At 42.6% G+C, this 25,783-nt stretch overlaps 1 protein-coding gene across 9 annotated transcripts in view; it reads left to right on the plus strand.

Annotated features, from left to right (window-relative positions):
* Positions 1–25,783, plus strand: part of PACRG (parkin coregulated) — a 656,455-nt gene that overhangs the window by 513,280 nt on the left and 117,392 nt on the right. The window lies entirely within an intron of this gene.

A 25,783-nucleotide genomic window follows, 5' to 3' on the forward strand; every position in this document is an offset into this window, starting at 1 on the left:
ACACGGGATTCCATTTCAACACAACATTTGAGTGCAATCAAATATTCAAACTCTGGCACTGCTGTTCTAATGAGTTAGAAGTTGAAGATGCACCAATATATGTAACGGAAAGATAACGAGAGGACTGTAAGCCATTCCCATGGGTGTGCCATCCTTCATGAAGGAGCAGAGCCAGCAGCCTACCCATCATTACAGGACTTGCACTGAGCCAGGTCAGCAGGAGCAGAAACAGCTTTATACTGATGGGGACTACAAAGCTTTAACACCCAGGTCCAGCAAACATTCACCCTTACACCCAGACCCTCATACACATTTGCAAGACTGGACAAGATAGGTCTGCCTGTTCCATTGAGACGAACTGCCCTCCCTGTGGCGAGAATGAAACCCACAACTTGGGTGTTATTAGCACAACCTCTCATCAAATTGACACCACCAGCCATAGATTATGATAATAAGAAAATAAGGCACATGCAGCTAAGCTGATATGTCCAAGTCGAAAAAACTAATTTCAGCTTAGAAAAACAGCACACTAATGAAGCTTTTAAAAATTAACTTGTGATTAAAGATCATACAGACAGGCAGTGTTGGTGAAAAACCACAATGAACATCAAAACAAGCATGAGTTCAGAGTCTGGAAATGTATCCAGAAGGTTATTGTTTTTAAATATACAGAGAAGACACATATATTTGTTTCCTGTTTATGATATATATATATATATTAGAAAACAAGAAAATTATTTTTTTTCAATCTACCACTAATCAGTGTGACAAAAATCCATGACCCTCCAGGAATTTGACCAGCTCCCCAGGCAATGGATTCTTCGAATGAGAGCAAGTTGAAGTACTTCTGGTATCAGAAGATGTAGTCAGAGTCCCTGAGCCCAGAGGGTGTTCTTAATCTACACCTGAAAATGATTGAAATGGACATCAGTGGAGGCAGATAAGCTTTGGAAATCATTAAGCAGGCAAAAAAAAAAAAAAAGGAATAAGTAAACCTAGAAGAGTACCTGGCACACAGCGGAGGCTCAACATGTGCTGGATTAATTCATTAATTCATTCAAAATTATGCTGGCGGTCAGTTTATGACAAATAGATTAAGATAGTGCACCGGTGCACGGCCATTAGAGTATGATTAGTAAACCAACTTTATACCAAAGAATTCCTTTTTATGGAAAAAGTACAGTCACTTTTTTAAAACTTTCGGCAATACTGCAGAAGTAAAGGAACGATGGTGAACGATCATGATTATTTTTGTAACATTTCCCAAAGTAAAAATTTCAGCTGAAAATAAAAAGAAACCTTTATAAATTGGAATAAATGCAGACTGGAGTGATTCTCTAGCACAGTGACCAACATTTGGACACATCACATAAGTCTTAAAGGTCGCAGAATGAGTCTAGTTATATATGTTTTTCCATTCCAGACAGCTTGAAATTTACTGTCTAATTCAGAAGTCCAAAACTATAAAACTCCTGAAAATAATCTTTCCAAATGACCAGTTTACTTTCTCCATGGACCTGAAAATAGGATGGAAGGGAAGTCTAATTCTGAGAAAGTAGAATCTCCTTCTGATGTTTTGTTTATAAAAATAGTAAACATTTTACTGAACCAGAAAGGGCTAAATTTCATATCTCAATTTAAAAGTATTTGCAGGCCAGGCATAGTGGCTCACACCTGTAGTCCCAGTGCTCTGGGAGGCTGAGGCAAGAGGATCACTTGAGTCCAGGAGTTCAAGACCAGCCTAGTCAACATAGTGAGACCCCCGTCTCTACAGAAAAGTAACCAGGGGAGAGGTGGTGCACACCTATGGCACTCAGGGGGCTGGGGCAGGAGGATCACTTTGAGCCCAGGAGTTAGAGGCTGCAGTGAGCAATAATCGTGCCACAGCACTCCAGCCTGGGTGACAGAGTGAGACCTCTGCCTCTAAAAAAGACAAAACCACCACCACCACCACCACCACAAAAAATCCAGTATTTGTGATCCCTTTCAAAGCACTGATTCTTCTGCTTCTCAGAGAACTCAGATTGCATCTGATCTTTGCTTGCCAGAATCATCATTTTATGGTTTAGCAAGGAGTTGTCTGCAGCCTTTGCCCCAGTAATGGTTCCAAAGACATTCAGCCACAGCTTGAATAACCTGCACCTGAGCACAAATGTGGCCTTCGTAGTCAAGCACCATTGTTCCCCTTCAGTTAGTTAGTCTCGTGACTTTTTAAAGTAGTAATTCCACACCTGTCAAATGCTGTTGGAAGAGACCCTTGAATAGTTCTAGGAGAACCCTCCTCTGGGAAGAAATTTGGGACAGAAGAATTTTTCTTAAGAAGGAAGAAAAGATGGATGAGGAAAGCGCTGACTTCCTCTCATGAGGACCAACAGGCTCCACAATTCCTTTAGCGGCTGTTGTCAGCAAGATGCCCAGAACTGTCTCCAAGTGACAGCAGAGGTCAATTTCAGGTCCACAGAGTCCCACTAACCTCCTATAATTTAGAACCTAATTCAATTGTAACCTGATGGTGAAATTATTCAACAGTTTGCTTCTGGGCATTGAAATAAATAATAAAAAACAGCAAATTTAATACTGCCATTGTTGACATTCTCTACAGTGGCATCAGAAACTCCTCAAAGTCCTATTTACTTCCAAGTGGCCATCTTCATAGTACATTGTCCTTTGTGAAAGCTCTTTGCAAAGAGAATGTACGTCTATATATGTAACATTTGCACCATGCATTACAGTTTTTAAAGAGCTTAGCAAATATGAATCTTCTTTACTACACAGCACTCCTTTAAGATAAAGCATTCAACAACCAATTTTTAATCTCTTCATTGTAGCACAGATAACTGTGTCCTTATGTTAGGAAATTATGCCCCTTAGAATACCAGTTATTCCAATTTATCAGCCTAAAATGTATATGGAGTACTTACTATAAGTCTACATGCATAGAATTTTTAGTGTAATAAAATATTCACTATTTAATGGACAAAACATCCGAAAGAGATCCTACTTTCTCAGAATTAGACTTCCCTTTCCTCCTCCTATTTTAAGTTCCAGGGAGAAAATAAACTAGTTATCTGGAAAGCTTATACTTAGTGGAGTTTTATAGTTTCGACTTTTGAATAGACGTTAAATTTCATGCCATCTAGAATGCAAAAACATATATAACTAGACTCATTCCACGGCCTTTAAGACTTATTTGACGTGTCCAAATGTGTCCAACTATGTGTCTACATGTCTGTTTATTGCTGATGGAAACAGCAACAGTAATTCACCTTCAAAATCCCTAAAACGTGGTTGAATAAACAAATAAAGAACGCAGGATGGTGTGTAATGCCGAACTGCTGTAGGAGCAGAGTTAGGGAGGGAAAAACCCGGAAGGTTATCAGAGCCTCAAACATTCAGAAAAGACTTCCTGGAGGAGAGAGGCCTTCAATTAGGCCTCGAAGGACAGTATTTGGAGAGAGAGGAGGAGGTAGGTAAGGTGTCCCTGCCAGTAATTGCAGCCTCGTGAAAGAAGCCTGCGGGACAGAAATGAATATGGTATTGAGATGGCAGAGGAGAGAGGTCAAGGGTGCCACAATCTTCAGGCACAACTAAGAAGATCCCTGCAAAGGCAACGGCTCCTCTGGGCCAGCAGAGAAAGTGGAGACCCCAAACAGGGGCTCTCAAGATAGGATGGGGCTGCGGCTGGGGGCGTCACCACCTTTGGGAGGCTGGCAAGGCGGGCAGGCCCACGGGGGAGCTGTGGCTTGCTGGCTGGGGTTTCTCCTGCCAGCAGCACTGGCGTCCTCCAAAATTGCTTCCTGCGGCTTTTCTATTTCTCTTAACTTCATCCACTGTCTTTTCTTGTGTCCTGTGACCCACTCACTGCCATGCCACTGAAAATGCTGTTAGAACAATAAAAGAGTAGTCTGTGTCATGTTAATCACATCCTGCTCGAACCTGACCAGAGTTCCCTGCCCATACCCTTTATAAAGCAGTGGACAGTCCCCAGATGGGCTTGCTGGAAGTCTGCACCGGCGCTGCATGCAGGAGAGCCCCGGGCTGCTCTGACCACAGTGACATGCCGGGTTGTCACACCCTGCACGGATGCAGACAATTCCATACAGATGGATCAGCAACTTTGCAGGTCTTCACAACTATGAGCCCAGATCCGCTGAGCCAGGATGCCTCAGCAAAAGGTGACTTCACATAGGGTGGCTTGAAAAGGCAAGCAATCCTGGCTGACTGCATGCCTTCCCCAGGACCAGCGCCCACCAGGTGACTCCTTTTACCCTTAACAAACTCCATCTGCCAGTCAGAGCCCCTTATCCACGAGCTTGCATAGTTTCAGAATCACTCTCAACAAGCAGAGATCCATTTGCCTCTCTGAGGTGGGACCGTACAGGTGCAAGAGCCTCTCCAGACCACTGGCTGCAGGTTGGCCATGATAAACAGCCTCACCCAAGAATGCTGAGCACGCGGTTACTGCAGGTAAACAAGTCCCGGCTTCACTCTCAGCTGGAGCTGGCACTACGTTGGTATTTATGTAATGCTGCATTGGCAGATATTTCATCTGCAGTATATGTTGAAATGGACAGATAATTATTTAGAACAAATAAAATAAGCTACTTCTGAAGATGACTTGAAGTGGGCACTGACTTGCTGGGACTCTCAGGCCAGCCTCTACCACCCAAGGCAGCTCTCTACAGAACACAAAGGTCCAGCCTAGAAGGGAGTGGCTGAGGTGAGTGCCTCAGGACAAGCCAACACAGTGATGTTCATTCCAGGAATATTTATGATGAAGAGAACCCAGGAGAGCTGAAGATTAGCGTCACACTTTTATAATAGAGAAGAGCTCACCTGCACCAGGTGCCGTGTCCCGCTGGGGCCTGGCTACTCCACAGGCTCCTCCGCTGCTGCAGCGTGCCCGAGCCCCAACCTGCAAGTCCTCCTGGTAGAGTAGCTCTTAGCTCCAGCCTGCATGTCAGACCAACGCTCACACTTTGTCCACTTCTTACTTTGTTTAGTAAGAAGGGAAGGGAAAAGGAAGAAAAAGAGGAAAGGAGGAACAAAGGAAGAGGAGAAGGAAGAAGGCAGTGCAGTAAGGGAAGGGAAAGGTGGGAAGGTGTGGAAATAAGAAGCAGAGATGAGAAGGGGCAGAGGAAGGTGGCTCTGTGGTCCTGGCCTTGCTCATGGCAAAACACACTTATACTTTGAGGGTGTTCCGCTTCCCTAAGGCACACCGGGGAAGGTCAACAGGTTCCTGTGGACCAGCGAGAAGAGGAGCCCTGTTCAGGAACAGCAGGCAATAGGAAGAGACAAAAGTGATTGATTCCCTGAGGTGCCAGAGCAGGAAGAACAGTCCAGGCATGGCCTGAGAGCAGAGCAAGGTAAAGAGCACGCCTCACCTACCCCCCAGCTCACGCTCCCAGGAGTAGGCCCTGGACCTGCACAGCCAGCCCCTCCACCCCTCCTCCAGGAGCCTCCACCCCCGAAACCAGCCCTCAGCCCTCTCCCAACTCTGCTCCTCCAGCTGAAATACTGCCCCTCACACCAGGGCCGCATCCCTCTGGGACTACAGCTGGAGTGGCCCTGCCAGTGTAGCAAAGGGCATCTCTGGGGAGGAGATGGTCTCAGCAACTTCAAACACATTTTCTGTTAAGTTTTCTCTTGTATTGTGATGTTACAGAACACGCTCAGCAGGAATTTGTCCCCCAAGAAGTATTCTTTGCTGCAATCCATCTTCAATTCACAATGGGAATAACCTGCTCACTATCCTTTGTATTTTTCTTACCTACTTTCATGTTTTTTACATCTCTGTTAGGAGATTTAAATTATTTAGGGACAAAGCTGAAGGTGTGTGAATGGATGGATGAAGAGATGGCTGAACTGGTTGATGAACAAAAAGTTCACCTGCCAGTAAAAACAGGAATGGAGTAGAATGCAGGAGGCCGGAGGCTGCAAGGGGCATTTTACAGTTGACCTAGATGGTAATTTGGAGAGAGAGAGAGAAATGACACCAGCCTTGAACTTGAGAGATGCCATTTTCTAAATTACCCTGTGTGGCTAAATGACTTTTGCATGCTAGCCCAAAGAAATAACTGCCATGCATTTCATTGTGTGAGAAAACATATTATGAGTTCAAGAAAATAAGAGGAAACATTTTAACATCAAGATGGGAAGGAATAAAGACAGTCCAAGAGGCCATGGAGGGGGCAGGATACAGCTGTCCACATGAGAAATGGCAGTGACCTCTTTGTGTTAGGGGCAGAGGAGATGGAGAAAATGGAAATATTTGAAAAATATTGAAGACATATAAAGGACAGGTCTTAATAACGGAATTGTGAGTGAGGAAGAAGGATGAGTAAAAGATAACTTCTGGATTTCTGTTGTGAAAACAAAATTCTGAAAGGGGAAATGGAATGAGGAGCACGTTTGTAGGGAAGGAGGGAAATTGTAAGTTGCACTGTCCTTCATTGTTAAGATTTCACCAAATGAGAGACATTCAAATAGAAATATTCCCTAAATAATAAGACATTTTGTCCTGGGGCTCAATAAGAAATGCCTGGTGGGAAATAATAGATTTTTTTCAGCCATTTAAGAGTGTTCAGGTCTTGGGGGATAACTATCATCATTAATGGAAGATCACTCTTGTCATTAATGATGGAGATGGTCCATAGAAAGTGACACAGAGCAGGGACAGAAGATGATCTAGGGTGCAGTTCTGAGTCTCACCCTCTGCTATGGTTTGGGTATGGTTTGGATATAGCTTGTTTGGCGCTGCCAAGTCTCATGTTGAAATTTGATCTGCAATGTTTGAAGTGAGGCCTGGTGGGAGGTGTGTGGGTCATGGGGGGGTACAGATCCCTCAGGAATGGCTTGGTGCCATTCTCAGGGGAGTGACTTCTCATGGGAGTGGGTGAGTTCTCACTCTTAGTTCCTGCAGAAACTGGTTGTTGAAAAGAACCTGGCAGCTCCTCCTGTCTCTCTTGCTTCCTCTCTGGCCATGTGATCTCTGCACACACCAGCTCCCCTTCATCTTCCACAATAAATGGAAGCTTCCTGAAGCCCTCACCAGAAGCAGATGCTGGTGCCATGTTTTTTATATGGCCTGTAGAGCCACGAGCCAAGATAAACCTCTTTTCCTTGAAAATTATCCAGCCTCGGCATTCCTTTATAGCAGCCCCAACAGACTAAAACACCTACATTTAAGGGACAGACGGCTCCCAAAGGAGACCAAGCAGATGTAGCCACAGATGTAGGTCAAAAACCACGGGAGTTTACTTCTATGGGCACCAAAAGAAGAATGTGTTTAAACAAAGAGAGCAGAGTCAAAAATTTCTCTTGGAGGCAAAGTAAAATAAAGGCTGAAAAATGTCCATTGAACTGAGCAACAATGCTGTCTTGGGTAAAGCAGTTTTCATATAGAGGTAAAACAGAAGCCAGATTATAATGGGTAAAAAAATAAATGAGAGTTGAGGAAGAGAGCAAGTACAGGCAACTCTTTTTAAAAAGTTGATTTTGACGAAGGAAAGTGGGGCCAAATGTTGGTAGCGTTTTGGGTTAGACAGACACTTGCTAGTTTTAAGACGAAAAGACACGACTATGTTTAAATGAAGAAAGATATGAGCTCCATGAAACTGAAGGTACAAAAAAGAAAGGCTGTAATCTATTGTACAAGGCTCCTGAGGAGGTGGGAAGACATAGCGGAAGAATTTGCCTGAAATGAGAAGGGGCTCACCTCTTCCACCGTAAGCCGGCTGAATGGGAGTTGTGAGCATGACTCGAGCAGTTCAGACGCACCACATTTCCTGCTGCTCTCTAATATCCCCAAACCTGTCATATTTCCCCTTTTGCATGTGACAGTCTAATGATAATCCTGAAGCATATACAGATATATTTCTTCTCCATTGATAAAGCATCATATAATCTTCTGGAGACACAGGCTCCATTAAAATAATTTCTCAATTTCCCCATTGTACGTAACTGCCTTCCATGAAGCTTGCCACTAAAATATCACTTGACTGAGAGGAGGTGGTGTTGGTGACTAGAAAATGTATGTCTTGAGAGCATGGTGTTCTTTTACTTGTGGAATATGAAATAACTGCTTCCAAATTCCTCAAGGTCCTTCTCCTTGGAGAAGGGGTTTTCCTCTTGCCAGATCATGCCATTCATCCCCTGTGTTAATGTCTATAGACTAGCAAGGAAATGTGTCTAAAATTCAACAGCTTGCCAGCACCTAAGAGAAATTATCAGAAATATTGTCCACTTCCTCTTATACATTTCTCTCTGGAAAATTTTTTCAATTTCACAAGGTTTTATCTTCTATATTATAGGGATTTGTTTTTAATTCTTCACAATTTCCTAAAACTCCTCCAAAGGAATCTTTAACATGTACAGTTTTCTTTTTCAATTCTGCCCGTGGTGAGTCAATTCATAGTGTGGTTTGATATTTTATTATTGTCAAATATTGCTTATAAGAGAGAGGCTTTGGTTTGGTAACAACTAAACACTAAAATAAAAAGAAAGGAAAAAAGTTGTTGGTTTTTTTGTTTGTTTTTGTTTTTTTAAAGAGAGGCTTTGGGAAAACTGGCAAACTTTCTGCTCTTCCAAAGGTTACTTGTTATGTGACTGATCTCCAAGCATTTATTTATCTGGAAAAATCTGTTTGTGATTCTGCCTATGTCAGGGCAACAATGGCTACAAGATACTTTGAAAGATGGTGGGATATGCCACACAGGGTACTGTATAAACCTCAGGGTAAATCATGTTAAATAGAACTGTTCTCCTCCCATCTGCCAAAGCACATCTATTTTTCTTCAAACCAAAATGTAATTTGACCTCCAGGTAGGTTTCCTAAACAACCCTGCCCTTCTCCATTCCTCCTAGTGCCACCTTGAGCTGGCCTTCTTCTGAATACCCTTTAATTTATTGGTAATTGTGACTCACTTATGTATACTTATGCTTTGCTAGCTTCTTTCCCCTTTTGGAAATTAATCTCAGAAGAAACTGAGTTGAATCTCTTCTTCGTATTCCTAAGCATAGCTGTCCTTTGAGCACTCCATAAATATTTGTCTACTGACTGGTTGAAGATTTAGTCTCACACAAGTGCAGGTGAACTTCATCTCATTTTAGAACTCTGATGGGAAATATGACTGTGTTACACAAGATTCTGGGTCTTTTCCTACCCTCGGGTGAATAAAGAGCCATAATCAATTAAAAATGTCCGCTATGGGACTGAAAAGATGGCAAGGAGAGGTGGAGACTGTGCCGCTGTACCAAGAGTTTGCCACTTCGTTTTAGTGGGGCATTGAGTGGTTGATTGTATTAGTCCGTTTTCATACTGCTATAAAGAAGTACCTGAGACTGGGTAATTTATAAAGAAAAAAGGTTTAATTGACTCATAGTTCTGCAGGCTGTACAGGAGGCATGGCTGGGGAGGCCTCAGGAAACTTACAATCATGGCAAAAGGTGAAGGAGAAGCCAGCGCATCTTACATGGCTTGAGCAGGAGGGAGAGAGCAAAGGGGGAAGTGCTACACACTTTTACAACAACCAGACCTCATGAGAACTTACTATCATGAGAACAGCAAGGGGAAAGTTCCGCCCCCATGATCCAATCACCTTCCACTAGGCCCCTCTCCCAACATTGGGGATTACAATTCAACACGAGATTTGACTGGGGACACAGAGCCAAACTATATCATTGATGGTTTGATACAGGTTTTTGAGATATGTAATGTGTAGATATTTCCTTTAATTACTTAGCATGATGAATTTCATCAAACCTAAATATATATCAGTGGTTTGATTGGTTAGTTGGTGGGTGGGGTTTTTTTGGCAGGGGGTGGGTTTACCCTCCATTTCTTTAGTCTGACAGTATAACTTTTGGTCACGTGATTGTTCCATAAAATATATTGGGATTGCATACATCCTAATTTGCAGTAATTTTATTTTCTTGATAGATACAGTCTTCTGTAAATGGATTTTTATCTTAGCAAGTATTTTTTACATACATATTTTCTACCAACGTAGCTAATTTGACTAGATGTTATTAAATAGGGAGAAAATCTAGCTCTAGTTCATGTCTTCTCTTGCTTAAGGAAAACAAAAATGCTCAACTTTTGTTGAAAATGAATGTAAGGCCAACGGTAACATTATTCAAAATATAATAATGTCCTTTTTAAGATAAAGTAAATTGGAGTTGTCTCTTTGTCACCCCAGTTACTGTCTCTAAGGCCACATTTCTGTTCTCATAAGATAGGTTATATGAAAAGAAATTGAAGCACCATAAATTACATTAGTGTAAGGTCACAAATTAATCACTTTATAACCTATTTTCTCTTGAAAACTCTTTCTTTATAGAAGTTCTACCAGAAAATGGCTCACACTATTGAACTTAATAGATAATAACTACATGTTTTGCTCAGTATTCTAAGCCAAGTCATCAGGAAAAGATTATAGTTACCAGCTCCCATTGTCCTGTTTGACATCAATGAAAAGATGCTTTACTTGTATTTTCATGTGTTATTTATCCTGTCAGAAGATATATCCATTTTATATGCAGCTAAAATTCCTGGGGCTTTTCATTAATCAACTAAACACAGGCTGTGCTTGAAGGAAGAGCTGTGGAAGGGAGTATTGCCCCAATGTGGAAGGGAGTGTTGCCCCACTGTGGAAGGGAGTGTTGCCAAACCCTTTTAGTAAAACTGAAATTATATTTTCTTGGTTAACTGAAAAAGAAAATGTTAATGATGGTGTGGACTAGCATCAGAATTAATTTTACTCTACAATTGAATTTATGGTCAAAGTGTCATATTCCTATTATTTAAGAATGTTTTGTATTATATCTTAAATAAAATTTATTAGCTGAATAAATATTTATATGCATGGTATAATGGAATAAAAGAGGGAGCAATGGAGACTTTATTTCAATAAGTGAGTTTTATATACAACAGTAAATAATTAAATCCAATTGATTCCAGAACTCATAAGGCACTTCTTTTATAAGGATAAGTGCAGTATTGGTGTTAGATTGAGTCTATAGCTTATAACAGTATCATACTTGGGAGGAAGAATTTGAATACAAGGGCAGAACAGAATTTGAATCTAGTTCAAATGAGAGAAAATCTTTGTAAAGTGCTGGCATAATGAAGGAAGAAGTGATTTGACATTGGCATAGATTCTCTCTGCTGTCAAAGATCTGAAGAAGTCATTTCATCCCACTGCCCCACATGGGGCATTTTAGCCAGTTGACTGCTGGTGGTCTCAGACAAAGAAGGAACACTTTCAACACCACCATCAAGGACTTTCGTAGTCTTGATTCTTAGACTTTGAATAACTCTTCTTTGAGTTCTATTAACATTCATCTTTATTTTTCTCAGTATTGTAGAATAGAATGTTTAGACTTCCCAGAATATTTTTTTCTCATGTAAAAGGCTCAAAAAAATGGTGTCTCTTCTGTATTTCTATCAGTCACTCTTTCTTCTTTGTCCTTCATACTTGAGTTAATCCATCTCATGCTTCAACCTCACTTTTGGCGTGTAATCACCCATGTTGTTTTGCTATCTCTAATGATGGAAGTGAGTTTGGTGGAAGCAAAGATGGCATTTGTATGTGTCTATAGCCCCAACTACTGACCTAGTGGTCAGCACTTAGCATGTGGTAAAAGCTTGTGAAAGAAGCGTTTCAAAGTTTAGTTCCAAATCCCATCACCTTGATAAATTACTGAACAAGGCACTTATTCTTTTTGAATATTTTTCTCATTTATAAAATGAGGCTAATGATATCTTCTCTCTGGGTTTTCATGACAAGCAAAATAATGATTGAGAGATTTGTACCATGTAAGATATGATTATTTTTCTAACCTTCAACTGGAGGAAATTCTGTCAACACACGGTTTTAAGTTTCCAAGTAGTATATTTCTGTGCATTCTGTTGGCATTCAATACTTACTGCCCACTGAAATGAGTCTTCTTCTTTTATCATAATATTCTTAAGATGCTTGCCTGGCGTCTTGGTTTCAAGGACCACCTCTATAAGAGACTCCACAATCTACACTTCAACACTTGATCATTTACCTCTGCCCAGAATCATGTCTGTAAGAATTAGCTCCATCAGAATTTCGTCCAGGAGTCCCTAGGTGGACACCTTGCTGCTTCTCCCTGCTACAACTCAATCTCTCCAAGTGCAACCCCTGTCCTTTTTAACGTCACCTGATGGTGTGGGCACAGCTGGCTGTTCATTGCCCCTCCTGCTCCCCCGGCCGCCCCAACCCCTACACACACCCACACCCCCCACCCCTACACACACACGCACACTCCCACATACACACACACTCCCACTCCCACATGCGCACACACTCACACCTCCACCCCTACACACACACACACTCACACATTCACACTCCCACTCCCACCCCTACTTCTACACACACTCACATACACACACACACTCCCACACTCCCACCCCAACATACACACACTGACACACACTCACACTGTCACACGCTCATACTTCCATCCATAACACACTCACACTCCCACCCCCCCCACACTCACACTCCCATCGTCACATACACATACACACACACTCACACCCCCATGCCCACATACACATACACACACCCTCACCCCTACTTCTACAGACACATACACACACACTCACACCACCCCCCCACACACACTCACACACACAACTGACGCTGGCTTGCGCACATGCTATTCCCAGAGCTCTGCTTCCGAGACGGTGGTGGCTCCCCGGGGCCGCCCCTGTGGCTCCGCCGGGCCTGTGGGGTGAGTGGGATGCTAACGCCTGGCCTTGGAGAGAGATGTCTGGGAGGAGGAGGGGGGGACGTGCAAGGGACGATTGGGGGGTGCATTAAGAAAGAAACCCATGGAATATGAAAGCTGTGACGGGGACAGAAAATTTAAGAAAAAGCAGAAATTTTGTTTAAAGATTTAGGGAAAGCGTGGCTGTTTAAGAGACAAGCTCTGTACTCCCCTCCTCGTGAAGACTTCCATAAAATCTATACTATTTAAAGCTGCTTTTGGTGTGGAGTGTTGGAGTCTGTGAGTACAGGGTGAGGTCACGGGGTCCAATGGTCGCCTTGCCTGCCGCCCTGTGGGGTGACTCCCACCTCCTTGGTCCCCTCCTCCTCAACCACCTGGCTGAGAGAGGGCTCGTACCCTCCTGCTTTGGGCTGCGTTCTCACTTTCACCCAGACCTCATGCTCCTAAACACCTCCTTGGATTTGGGCACATACGCGGTGGGGCCTCTTCAGCTGTAGAGTCATTAACCCTAAACTCCTTGTTCATGGAATCAACAGCCGACTGTGCCGTCCTCACCCTCGGGGCGCTGCCCTGTGGGGGGAACGTGGTCCACTCCGGAGCGCAGCTCTGCCCATGTTTGCCCGGTGACCTCGACCAGTATCCCCCCTCAGGTAAACGAGGGCTGCATCAGGCTTCCCTCCTCGCCCGTAGCAAGGGGCTTGCCCTTTTGCTTCTGCACCATAAAAGCACTCATGTTCCAGAAAGACTTCTCATAACATCTGCTTGAAATTTTACCCCCCAAAATCGGACTTTTCTTACTAATTTCTAATTTTTCTCAAAAGGCAACTCAAGTCTATGTGACATATTTATCTGCCAATCTTTCTCCAATTCTTAATGTAAATTATACAGAAAATTGATATTTGATATTTTTCGGCATGTTTCCTAGTGAAAGATAAGATTTTATATACCATGTAAATTTCATTACCTGAGAGAGGGGAAGAAAAAAGGTGAAAGGTACTGCTGAACCTGTACACTGCAACAGTTTAATTTAAATTTATGATATGCTGTCATTGGGGAAAAAATCAGTAAAATATCCGAATGTTCACTTAACATATTTTCAACAAAATCTCATTTTTTTCTCCTCAAGTCTTTATTTGATTTACACACCAAGAAAAGCAGAAAGGATGGCAGGTTCAATTACAAAGCTAAGTCTTGAACTTTATGTTCATTTCGCTTTTAACAGGTGTGTGTGTGTAATACACAGCCCTTCCGTGATCATCTGACCTGGCCCTCTTGGGAGATGTGGCCCAGGCTCCAGGAGCCCTCGTACCCTGCACTGTTTTGACACGGCCTGGGGACCGGGGTTTCGGAAAAAGAATCTGGAGGACTGAGCTGGCAGCTGAAAAGGCAGGGTACCAGGAGCCACCCCTCAATGGGCTAGGGCTAGGGACAGAGCTGGGAGCCACTCTACAGTTTGGTCTGGGTAGATGTGGGGGATGATCTGAGTTGAGGTACATGTTTATAGCTTTTGAATGGAGAAGGTAGGAGGTTGATTTCTGGCAACCAGCTGAGAACCATAAAGTGGGTGTGTAGAAGGCGAAAGGGGAAAACCAGGTGAATGAGAGGCCATGGTAAACCCAAAGGAGGGGCATGGGCTGGGGATGGAACAGAGGAATCCATTCTAATGCCAAGTCCAGCCCCCGTCTGGCATTCCTGACATTCATACCCATTTGTGAGTAAATCTGGCAGAAAAGAAAGTGAAGGGGGAGACGTGAGGGTGGGCTCAGACTCAAAAACAGTCATGTCACTGCCTAATTGCTTTTATCCAAGTTAAAACAATTTTTTTAAACCAATGATGTTAGCTGAGGCAAAGCTCTTTAAAAGAAAAAAAAGATTTTTTTAAACTTATTGAGCTATAATTTGTTACTGTTTTCATCCATGCAACAAAAAACTTGGGATCAAACATTAGAAAATTAAATTAGGTTCATTCACAACCAAAGATCTTTTCTCTTGCCCTATGGACCTGCTGAGTCGAAATTCCATTTTCCATCTCCTCACAGCATTTTAGAGAAATGATTATCATCTGATGAATTGCACTAAAAGCAAATCACTAACAGATAGATCAGCACCATTCTTCTATTAATTAATGCCACTGTGTGTTGTGTATGTAACAAATGCAAATTATCGAATAGGGCAACATTGATTTTCTTTTCCATGCATTCCTCAGTACAATTCGAATGCGTTTTGGAAACTGCCCTGGACTGGGAGATTGCAATCATTGTAGCATTTTCCTCTCGATTTATAAGGCTCAATTATCTTTCTTTGGTTGTATGAAATGTCTTTTTTAATAAAAGAGCCAAAAAGTGAGAGACAGCATTTCTAGCATCAGGCACAGAAGGGTGATGGGATAATATCAAATTTCCTATGGTTTAGCAAACATTGACAAATAGGGGAAATTAGAATTGCTCATCCAATATGTTTTGGCCTCAAAGGATTCAGCTAATGAAGTAACTAGAAAAATTAAATATGTTTAAGCCGCAGCACCTTTAGAATACTTCACAGATTACCGAGTTGTGTCATTTATGGCAATGAATGTTTCCAGGCTGCAAGCAAAAAATTTATTTTTCACTTTACTTGAAAAGAAGATGATGCCTCCAAATATCACAGGGAATTGTTTCTTTTGTGTCCAAATGAGTTGAGATCTAAACCAACATTTAAATGGGCTTCAATCATGAATTGCAAAATGCAGTTGAAATGAATATTGTTTTGCTGATAGTTTAGTCTAAAAGCAATTGTCTTTTTCCCTACAGATACAGTGCCTCCTTGATTAAGTGACTTTTAGTTATTTTTTCATAACAGGCCATTATTTGTTTGAACAAATAAATTAACCTGGGGAGACCAACCATGACCCGCATTGGACTTTTCTGTCTGTAAGCAAGGCGTGGTCCAGGAGTCATAGGTTGCGTGATGTATCACTGGCTGGTGCCACTGATTCCACTCTGAGTACTGAAGCTGTGAGCCTGTTATTAAACAAATGTCCCAAACACCCAAGTCTCCCTGGGCCCCCAGCTGGCTGTTGCTGACAGTGCCACACAGTCACTGTGAGGACAGAAGTTCCACAGGGAAAGGGGAGGGGCATGTGCCTGGCACCAAGTTATGCCTTCAGTAGAAATGTGTCCAGCGTGTGAATGTTCACGTACACTTTGTGTTTGTGTTGCCCAGTGGTACCCAAGCGTATGCCTGCACCCCCAACAAGCTTCTTGGGGTTTTCATTAAGGACATTTCCAAGCTCCCAAGTCACTTCCTGTGTGTGTCAGAAGTGGCTCTTTTCATTTCCAAGACTGTGTAGCTGGTTGGCATCTACTTGTACCTACATGCCCACACACACAGCAGGAGCCGCGGGATGGTGGACCACCCCTCAGCTCCTCCTCTCTGGGTCCTCAGTCACCACCTAACCCACCCCAGTGGTCTCCTCCAGGTTCTGGTCCTGTCTGTCCATCCGCTGAAAAACGGAAGATGCTTAGAGTCTAAAAAACTTGAGTGAAACCCTGAAACACTAACCTGATGGAAATTTATTATCTAATTTAGAAGAGAAGCAAGTGTCTTAATTGTCTCCTTGTTTTAACCAACAGAAGAGATTTCACCTGGGTCTCCAAGGCCCAGCTGCTGAGACTTAGTAACTGAGGCTAGAGAAGCTATCTCACCCTGGTTAAATAAACAGGGTCCGTGACTGATGGTGTCTGTACAAAAACGAAATGTAGTCAAACAGAGTAAGCAGAGACTGAGCAAGCATTTACTAACATGTGGGCATCTGACAGAGCATTCTTACATTTGTAGTCTTTAATTTGACACAGAGATTTTGTCTGTAATGTCTTTGGCCACTTTTGTGTGTTCATTCAGTGATTCACAAAGACGAATAATTTCAGTGCCATGTGTGATTGTATTTCAAACAAAACTGAGTGTCCTAATCTGGAATATAGTCTCCATTTCATTTTGTAGGACAAGATAGAGCAGTTTGTTTCATACCATTCATTTAAATCATTTTTTTTTCCTAAAAGAAAAGCTTTCTTAAGTCTCTTAATTCCTTCAGTTGCATTCAGTTTGGGTGGAGCTGATTGATGACGTGTTTCCGTGTGAGCTTCATCGAGGATCTGTGCTTGAATCATCTAGTATTTTCTGTAATGTCGGGCCAAGGAGACCTAACGTGTGCTAAACTTTACAAGCACATTTTGGACACTGAAAATACACTGCCGTGCCTTGCAATTGCACAAATCATTTAAGAGCCCCTCTGTCATGGGAATAAGCTGCCTCCCTTTGTCACGCACTGTGTTCTGTATTTTCGAAAGGAAGGCCCAGCACTGACCATATTTCCTCCTACAAGGCCCCAGCCCATCAGCACAAGAGCTCGTGAGGCTGAACTCAAGCCCCGGAGATCAAAAGTCCCATACTGTGGAAGCTTTAAGTATCTCATTCAGGACTCCATGAAACATTGCTTCATTTCTCAATACGTCTGTCCTCCGAAGGCACCAACTCATTCAGTTGCTAAACTAATTCTTCATTTTCATGTAATCTTTTGGGAGAATAAAAGTGAGCGGTACTAAAATGAAAGTGTTTTTTAAACAATAATGGTGCTAGAACATGAGATTTTTAACCTTGGCAAACAAAGTATTTTAGCCACTAAAAAATTGCAGAGCTGTAAGAAATTGCTGGAAACTTCAATAGAGAAAAATTAATTCCCCGTTATGCTTCTCTTTTTAGTAACCCATCGACAAAGAAGTGAATTGTCCTCCATGTTAGCGAAGGGGGGAGGTCCAGACTTGCTCCTTGTCTTTCTACCGTTTTCTACCATCATTGTATGTAAAAGTCTAATCTTCATTTTAAGTCAGTTTATGCTTCCCAGACTAAACTCTGCAACAAATATTATGAATGTCACACATTTCATCATTTGTAATTAATTCCAAACTAAGTAAAACAAGGAGTTGTGAAAGTTGTTTTTCCCCTAGGATGTTCTACATACATTTAGTAATAGTTTATTATGGCTTTATCTTTTAAAGTCTACTTTCGGGGCACTTTTTAACTTAATTCTGTTAAACTACTCTTGGAAACTATCGATTCTATAAACTATGCCTTTTTCAGAGACATAAAATTTTGTGCCTGAATTATAATTATAGCCTAAAGCCAAATATAATTTAGCACATTATCAGACTGGGGGTATTTTTAATACTAATCAGGGAGGACCCTCACTAAATATGGCTTTGTTCATTCAAAAATCGCACAGAGCCGGTGTCTCTGTGACAGGTTTGGAGAGCCGCATGTTAATATGGTTAGTTCTAAGTCAGCCATTAAGGAAACAGAATGGATCACGGGGTTCATAGAGATGGAGCCTCAGTCCTCTTCTCCTATTTATCCGCATTCATTCCCTTGGCCATCTCAAATTCAGCCTCACGGTTTTCAACACCGTCTCTGCACTGATGGCTCCCTCATTTGACACCCCTCTCCCCACCACACACTCTGAGCTTCTAACTCCTGTGTCCGACTTCCTAATCAGCCGCTGTGCTTGGATGTCCAGTAGGCCTTTTAAACTGAAGGTGCTCAAGACAACTCTTGACTCGGTCTCTGGGCATTTTCTGCCCCCACTCAGGTCTTTGGCCACCTAACTACATGGGACCACTATCTATGATTTACCAAGAACCGTAAAGTTATCTTGAAGTCCTCATTCCTTCCCCTTTACCTCCTACCTCCAAATTCTGCAGCAGCAAAGCACTGCTCTACTCCATGGTCTTCATGAATCTGCTCACCCCTCAGCGCCTCCACCTCTGCCTCTTGCCTGGATTGCTGCAACGGCTTCTAAAAAGTCCCTCTGCTTCCGGGACAGCCCATCGTCCACTCAGTAGCCAGAATGGTCTTTCTCAAAGTTCATTGAGATTTTGTCACTCCCTTGCTTCACGTCCTCCAATGATATTCCATGACGCTTAGAATCAATGTCAGTGCCCTTACCTTTGCATATAAGACGTAACATCACCTGACCCTATGTATCTCCCTGACCCCATCTCATCTCTTTCTTGTTTGATATTCTCCAGTTGCATCAGAGGTCTTGCTGCTCTTCCAGCACACCAAGATTGATGCTGCCTCAGGGCCTTTGCACCAGCTCCTTCTTCTGCCTGGACACTCTCGCCCTGGTTCTGCACATGGCTCCTTTCTCCTTTTTGTTTGGATTGCTGCTCAAATTGTGCCTCCACATGCAGGCTTTCTAAGTGATCCAGACCTACAGGCTCAGGCACACTCTATCCCCTCACTCTGTTTTCTTCTTCATAATATTTACAACCATCTGAAATATGTAATGTTTACATAGCCGTTTGCTTAATACCTGTAAGATTCCACCAACTAGAGAGGCAGCGTGTGAGAACAGGGGCTCTGTCTCACTCCGTGTCAGCTGCCTCTTGCCCAGAGGGTGCTCAGTAAGCATTTCTGATGATTATGTGACGTTAGAAGCCATCACTTACATACAAATTTTCTCATTCCTTGTTCAACATTTACACATATTTATTTTTTCACAAAGGATTTGAAACAGCTTTAGGCAAAAACAAATACAATGAAAGTCAAAAATAGAAAACCTAGCACCAAGGAAAAAAAATACAGGAGAAAAGAAAAACCCAAAGCAAGGTGGCCAGTTACCACATTATCATGAGAAAGTAGGAAAGCACAGAGTATACGGTGCTTTCACAGAATAAGACTTTTCCTAAGATAAAATTCTAAGTGAAGGTCACACAGTACAGGGCAATGTCCTCAGCGGTATTTGTAAAGCAAATGCCGTGGGCCTTTTCAAATGGCTGTTTCTTTGATCATGGCCAAGGGCCCAAAAGAAAATGCAGTATAATGAAGGGGGATCATTAAGGGGCTGAGTTCATACGCTCCAAGAATAGAGTGCTCTGGTATCCTCACTTGAACCAAGAAATGACTTCCATTCTAGAAGGTTTACCTAATAACATAACCAGCATTTTTTGTTGCTAAGAATTAAAGGGAGTTTCATAATTCAATGAAAATAAAGCATTAAAGAAATGCTAGTGTAAATATGTGTCCACTCATATTGCTCTAGCTAGAAACCCTCAACCTGCCACAGGCCTGCCACAGCCCTGGAGGAGCGCTCCTTATGCTCCTTCTGTGAATGTTCTCCCATATGTTTCCTGCTCCCTTAGAAAAATATGGGATAAAGCTTAAACCCAGTACACTTGCTTCCATCAAGTCCTCCATTTCTGCTCCTTGTTTATGATTCTAGTCTTAGTTTACTTACCTATAAAAATAGGTATTATTATTATTAAAAGCATTAAGAGATATTAAGAATTGCAATGTACTTTATATTATGTAGTTTATCTTCTAAAAAATTAAAATGCAAAATTGTCATCATGATGGATCTTCTGTCACACGTAGATTGTGAAGTTCAGGAGTTGGTATTGAGCAGAACCTGCTTCTAACAATATTGAGCATTCCTTTGCCCACAGTTTGATGAGGTCCCAGGAGTACGCTCTATTTTTAAAAGCATTACTTAAAAAGCACTCCTGGAAAGTCTTCAGTGAGCCTCAGGTCAAAGCTGCAGTCATTTCTATTAGGACCCCCCTCCATAACAAACAATCTTTAACAGACACCAAGAAGCCTGCTGTTAACACAACCTCCTACTTCACCGTCTACCTGCCACTGTCCCATCTCATCAGTAAACAAGCAGCTATTTGTCTCTTTCCCTTAAAAGCGCCTACCCCCAACTTCAATCAGATTAAGAAAAATTCTTTTCTACTTTTTCCCTGTGAAGTTGGTTTTTATTCTACGTATTAAAACCAGGGTCCTTTGAAAGATACACTTCTGTAACATTGGCACGGTAGAGACACAACTGCATGTTGACGAAGTATATAACCTCTCCTTCCAGCAACACCACAGACTTCCAGGTAAAGCCAAAGATTCGTTTTCCTATGCTGCAAAGCCATCTCCGAGAAAATGCTACCTCCATGCCCCACTGAATGGCAACAAGTGTCATCAATATTTTGCAAAGGGCAAATAGAGAATGGCAAGAAAGAGACACACAGTGCCAGGCAGAGAGGTTGTTGAATGTTGCATGGGTGGGGTGAGGAGCCTGTCACAATCATGTGCCCTGCAAGAAAAAGATTCCCTTCTTTGTTTCATTCAGCTGTCGCTGAGAATCAAAGAATGCATTAGTAATTGCTATTGTTTGTAGCATTTCTTGTGGTTCATAGCCAGATGACCATCCTTTACTGAAAAGCTTATTGTGTGGGGATTGCTCAGCACCCTTTCAAGATATCTAGTGTTGGTTTGGGGGGCAAGAGGGGAGTGCATATTTTATGCAAAAAAAAAAAAAAGATTTTGTGCTACCACATTCCTCAATTATTCTAATATTTTCCCCAATAGAAATATTTCCTCATAATGCAAACACACTATTCCGAGAAGCAGAATACTTTTCTGGATCTAAGTAGTCTGATGGTTTCTCTGGGTGATGTGCTGCATGGCAATTGCTTTCCCATGAAGCCACAGAATTCCCAATTTCCAACAGAAGCCCAAATCTAATCCAAAACTCTATTTCACATCTGACAACTATTAGGTTTTCTGATAGCCTTGAGTAAGCAATGACATGTGCTTCTTTCTAGAAAAAGGGCATGACCCTCTGTCCACTTAAGACGAAGCTGAGGGAGGCCAAGGCGGCCAGATCACGAGGTCAGGAGATCGGCACCATCCTGGCTAACACGGTGAAACCCCGTCTCTACTAAAAAAAATACGAACAATTAGCCGGGCGTGGTGGCAGGCATCTGTTGTCCCAGCTACTCGGGAGGCTGAGGCAGGAGAATGGCGTGAACCCGGGAGGCAGGACTTGGAGTGAGCCGAGATCACGCCACTGCACTCCAGCCTGGGCAAGAGAGCGAGACTCTGTCTCAAAAAAAAAAAAAAAAGACAAAGCTGAGAATCTGGTTTGTTCTTAATGAAACCGGTAGAAAGTCAGTCACTTAAGTTTTCAATTTATAGTGCTTTCTTAGCCATAACAGAATGAGAAACATGTTTTGATCACGTCTAGTGGCCTGTACGCTGAAACAAGGATGCACGCAAAGTCTCTGGGTCAATATTATGTTGCCTGTAGAGTGGAGGTTGCCCTCAAACTCAAATTTCTCACTGCATTCCAACATTATGGAAATGGCATGGCTAATCATTTCAAAAGATCTGAAAATACTAATACATTTTCAAATATAGAAATTGTCCATTTAAAAAAAAAGTGCCCATTATCCAGCCTTTAAATATGATTAAATTCATTTGTTACATTTATTTGATTTGTCTGGGGCCAAAATAGCTGGCTGGCAAGTGCATATCACCAGTACAAACCTTAAGTTATGAATATGACTGAAAGGTCCCAAGTTAATTCTAGTTAAGGGCATGAGCCTTTCAGAAGGGGGATCCTGATGGGCCAGAAGTGGGGCCAGCTCTCTCGCCTCCTGTGCCTGCTTACATTCCTGGTTTGGAGCAAGTTATTAGATTCCGTGGGACCTAGTGGTCTCCGGGTGCTGTGGAGATTGTATCGGATGCCAGGCCACGAAGACTTAGCAACCAGCGAAGTTTCTGTGGTTTCCTGGCAGCAGAAGTTGACTGTGAAGTGTGAGTTTGCTTGGATGACAGGGCACCCAGCTCCGTGGTGACCGGCTTCTGGGTTGGCTTCTCAGTGCAAACTGAAGTTTGAGTCAGAAAAGGCTGTTGTTTAAATTGGAGTGTCTTTTATGCCAAACCAACATGGATCCTCCTTTGTTCTCAAAAGGGAAGTGACGCCAGCTGGCCAGTCTGAGGCTAAGTATTTGCACAAAGGCTGACCAGATGACACACACTCCTTCCCCATTGTGGTTCCCACCGCAGGGAATGTCCATGGCAAACTCTCTGGAATGATCCTCTAGGACTGCCACTCTTGTGAATAGTTGGTGGCATTCTTCCAAGTGGTCATAAGGTGATAGACACATTTTTCTGATCATCACATTGTCCATTGCAGGAAACAACAGTTGCACCATTTTTGTAAATGGTAGCTAATGAAGCAACACAAAGTTCTGATAAAATAAGAACAGAGGTAACAAAGCAACAGACTGCCCACTTAATGGCGCCACCAAAATGTGCTGTAAGATTGAATTTGCATCATAACCATGGAAAAATAGGAAGTACAAAACCAGAGATTTTTTTCCTTCCCACTGATTGCCTGGTCATGAGACAGACTGGAACAGTGCTTGGCTATAAATTTGTTAGCAGCTGAAATGCTCGGGGGCCCCATGCACCGGAGTTCTGCTCCTCCACACTGCTTCTGCAGAGTTAGGAGAAAGCATTGCATTTTACTATCTTTTAAAATTATGAATATTGGAAACTTGGCTGAATTCTTTTATCAGTTCTAGGAGCTTTCTGGAGGAGTCTGTAGGTTTTTCAAGGTAAACGATCATATCGTCAGCAAACAGTGACAGTTTGACTTCCTCTTTACCAATTTGGATGCCCTTTATTTCTTTAAGAACTAGAAGTAGAACTACCATTTGATCCAGCAATCCCACTACTGGGTATCTACCCAGAGGGAAAAAAGTCACTATTAGAAAAGGATACTTGCACAAGCATGTTTATAGCAGCACAATTCACAATTTATGTTTATGTTTATAGCACAATTTATATTTATTTTATAGCACAATTTATATTTATGTTTATAGCAGCACAATTCACAATTGCAAAATTGTGGAACCAACCCAAATGCCCATCAATCAATGAGTGGATAAAGAAATTGTTGTATATATATATATATATATATATATATATATATATATACACTATGGAATATTACTCAGCCATAAAAAGGAATGAATTAACACCATTTGCAGTGACCTGGATGAGACTGGAGACTAATATTCTAAGTAAAGTAACTCAGGAATGGAAAAACCAAACATATGTTCTCACTGATATATGGGAGCTAAGCTATGAGAATGCAAAGGCATAAGAATGATACAATGGACTCTGGGAGCTTAGGGGGAAGAGTGGGAGGGGGTCAGGGATAAAAGAATACATGTTGGGTGCAGTGTAAACTGCTCGGGTGATGAGTGCATCAGATTGTTACAAATCACTAAAGAACGTACTCGTAACCAAATACCACCTGTACCCCATAACTTACTGAAAAATAAAATATTAATAATAAAATTTAAATAAATAAATAAAATTATGCATATTGGAAAAGAACTGGGATCATGCGGCCTTTATTGGGAACTTCTGAAACCTTATCTCTGCACTTTGGAGGTCGTTGCACATTCGATAGTGATGGAGAACGCGTCGGGGACTTCCCGGAATGCAATGATTATGTATTTTAGTGGATCTTAAACTGGTTTCCCAATATTCAATCATAATCTTTGGCAGCCTGAGTGGCAGAAACATTTGCTTTCCATGGGTCCTGGCTTTTAGCTAATATTTTGGGAACACTCTTAGTGTGTATTAATCGTCCTCTTCTTTGGCCATAGCTCATGAGGTCAACAGTATAAGGGATGAGAGTGAAGATCCCTGTTACTCATCCATTCTGTATTGCGCTGCTCGGACCTCCACAGGAGAAGTTAGGGCATGAAATCCAAGTGACAGCTCCTTATTGGCATGCAATGTAAAATACAAATTCCAGGATGCTCAGACTTCCAGGACATCTGAGATATAGCCTTTGGAAAATAAGAAATGGGCTTGCGATCATAGTTAGTTATTACTACTGGGGGCCGTGGGGCCTGATTTGGGGTCTTTATCATCTACTAGCTGAGCGACCTTGGGTAAATTGCTTAACCTTTCCATGGTTCTTCAAATGGAATAATAATAATATCAACTCTGACTGTTACATGGTTCGATGTAATGGATGAAGGTTGAAGGAGACAAGGCACCTGTATATCTGGTCTAAGCCACAGCTAAGCACGGTGTCTCTGCACAGTAAATCCTCCCGAGCTGTCTGGTGATCAGTGTTGCCTTTTGTGTTGCTTATCCACACCGCAAAACACTCCCACGTGCGTTTCCTGCCTGCCTCGCAGTTACCCCACAAGACGGGTGCACCGCATCTCACAGAGGAGGAAGCAGAGCCGAGAGACAGGCCTGGTGCACGTGAGGGCCGTAGCCCCTGCTGCTGTGAGCACGCCTTCTGCACCCACTGAATATTCCCCAAGCATCGCTGACGCTCGGCCAGGCGCCGGCCTTCGTTCCTAGGCTGTCATCTCTGGACAAGGCAGACGCAGGCCCTGCCTTCGTGGAGTTTAGATGAGCAGCAGGGGGGCGACATCATCGGGGAAACAAATCACTGCACGGGTGATTCTGGGATGGTAACTGCTAGGAAGAGAATCCAGTCCAGGCAGGGGCCGGAGAGGGCTGGGTCCCGTGGCTCTGACTGAGGAGGTGACGCTTGAGGTAGGCGCTGATGAGAGCCCCGCTGTGAAGGCCAGAGGGGCAGTGCTGCAGGCGGGGCTCACCGTGCAGAGTCCGTGACTGTCATCTTTCCACTCCTAAGTTTTGGCTTAGGGATTGTGAACTAGATGCTCCAGCTTTCAATTTGTCAACTGGTTTATCTCCTAACGGACACCTCACCAGTGTTTTCCTCACACATTCACAAAGACGCTTTTAACCTGTTGGCAAGAAGCAGATTTAATTGGAAAAGGGTCTGATTCCTAACAGAACAAAAGACAAAGTATATTACATGTAGTGACTACGTTATACTCTTGTGCAGTCGCTTACAACTTCAGGCTGGGTCACCAAGGAGATGGTGAGTGAGCTTTGAAACTAAAAGTAAGCAAATTCTGACTAAGAATCATGTCCAGTGACTGAGTATGTGTGTGTGTTTCTTCTCCATTGCTGCTTTGACCTATTCGGATGTCAAGAACTACAAAGAAATAAGATGCTAAAGAAATCAGAAAATCTGGCCAGGCGTGGTGGCTCGTACCTGTAATCCCAGCACTTTGGGAGGCTGAGGCAGGCAGATCACTTGAGGCCAGGAGGTCGAGACCAGCCTGGCCAACGTGGCAAA

The sequence above is a fragment of the Pan troglodytes genome, chromosome 5 (genome assembly GCF_028858775.2).
Source record: "Pan troglodytes isolate AG18354 chromosome 5, NHGRI_mPanTro3-v2.0_pri, whole genome shotgun sequence".
NCBI lineage: Eukaryota > Metazoa > Chordata > Mammalia > Primates > Hominidae > Pan > Pan troglodytes.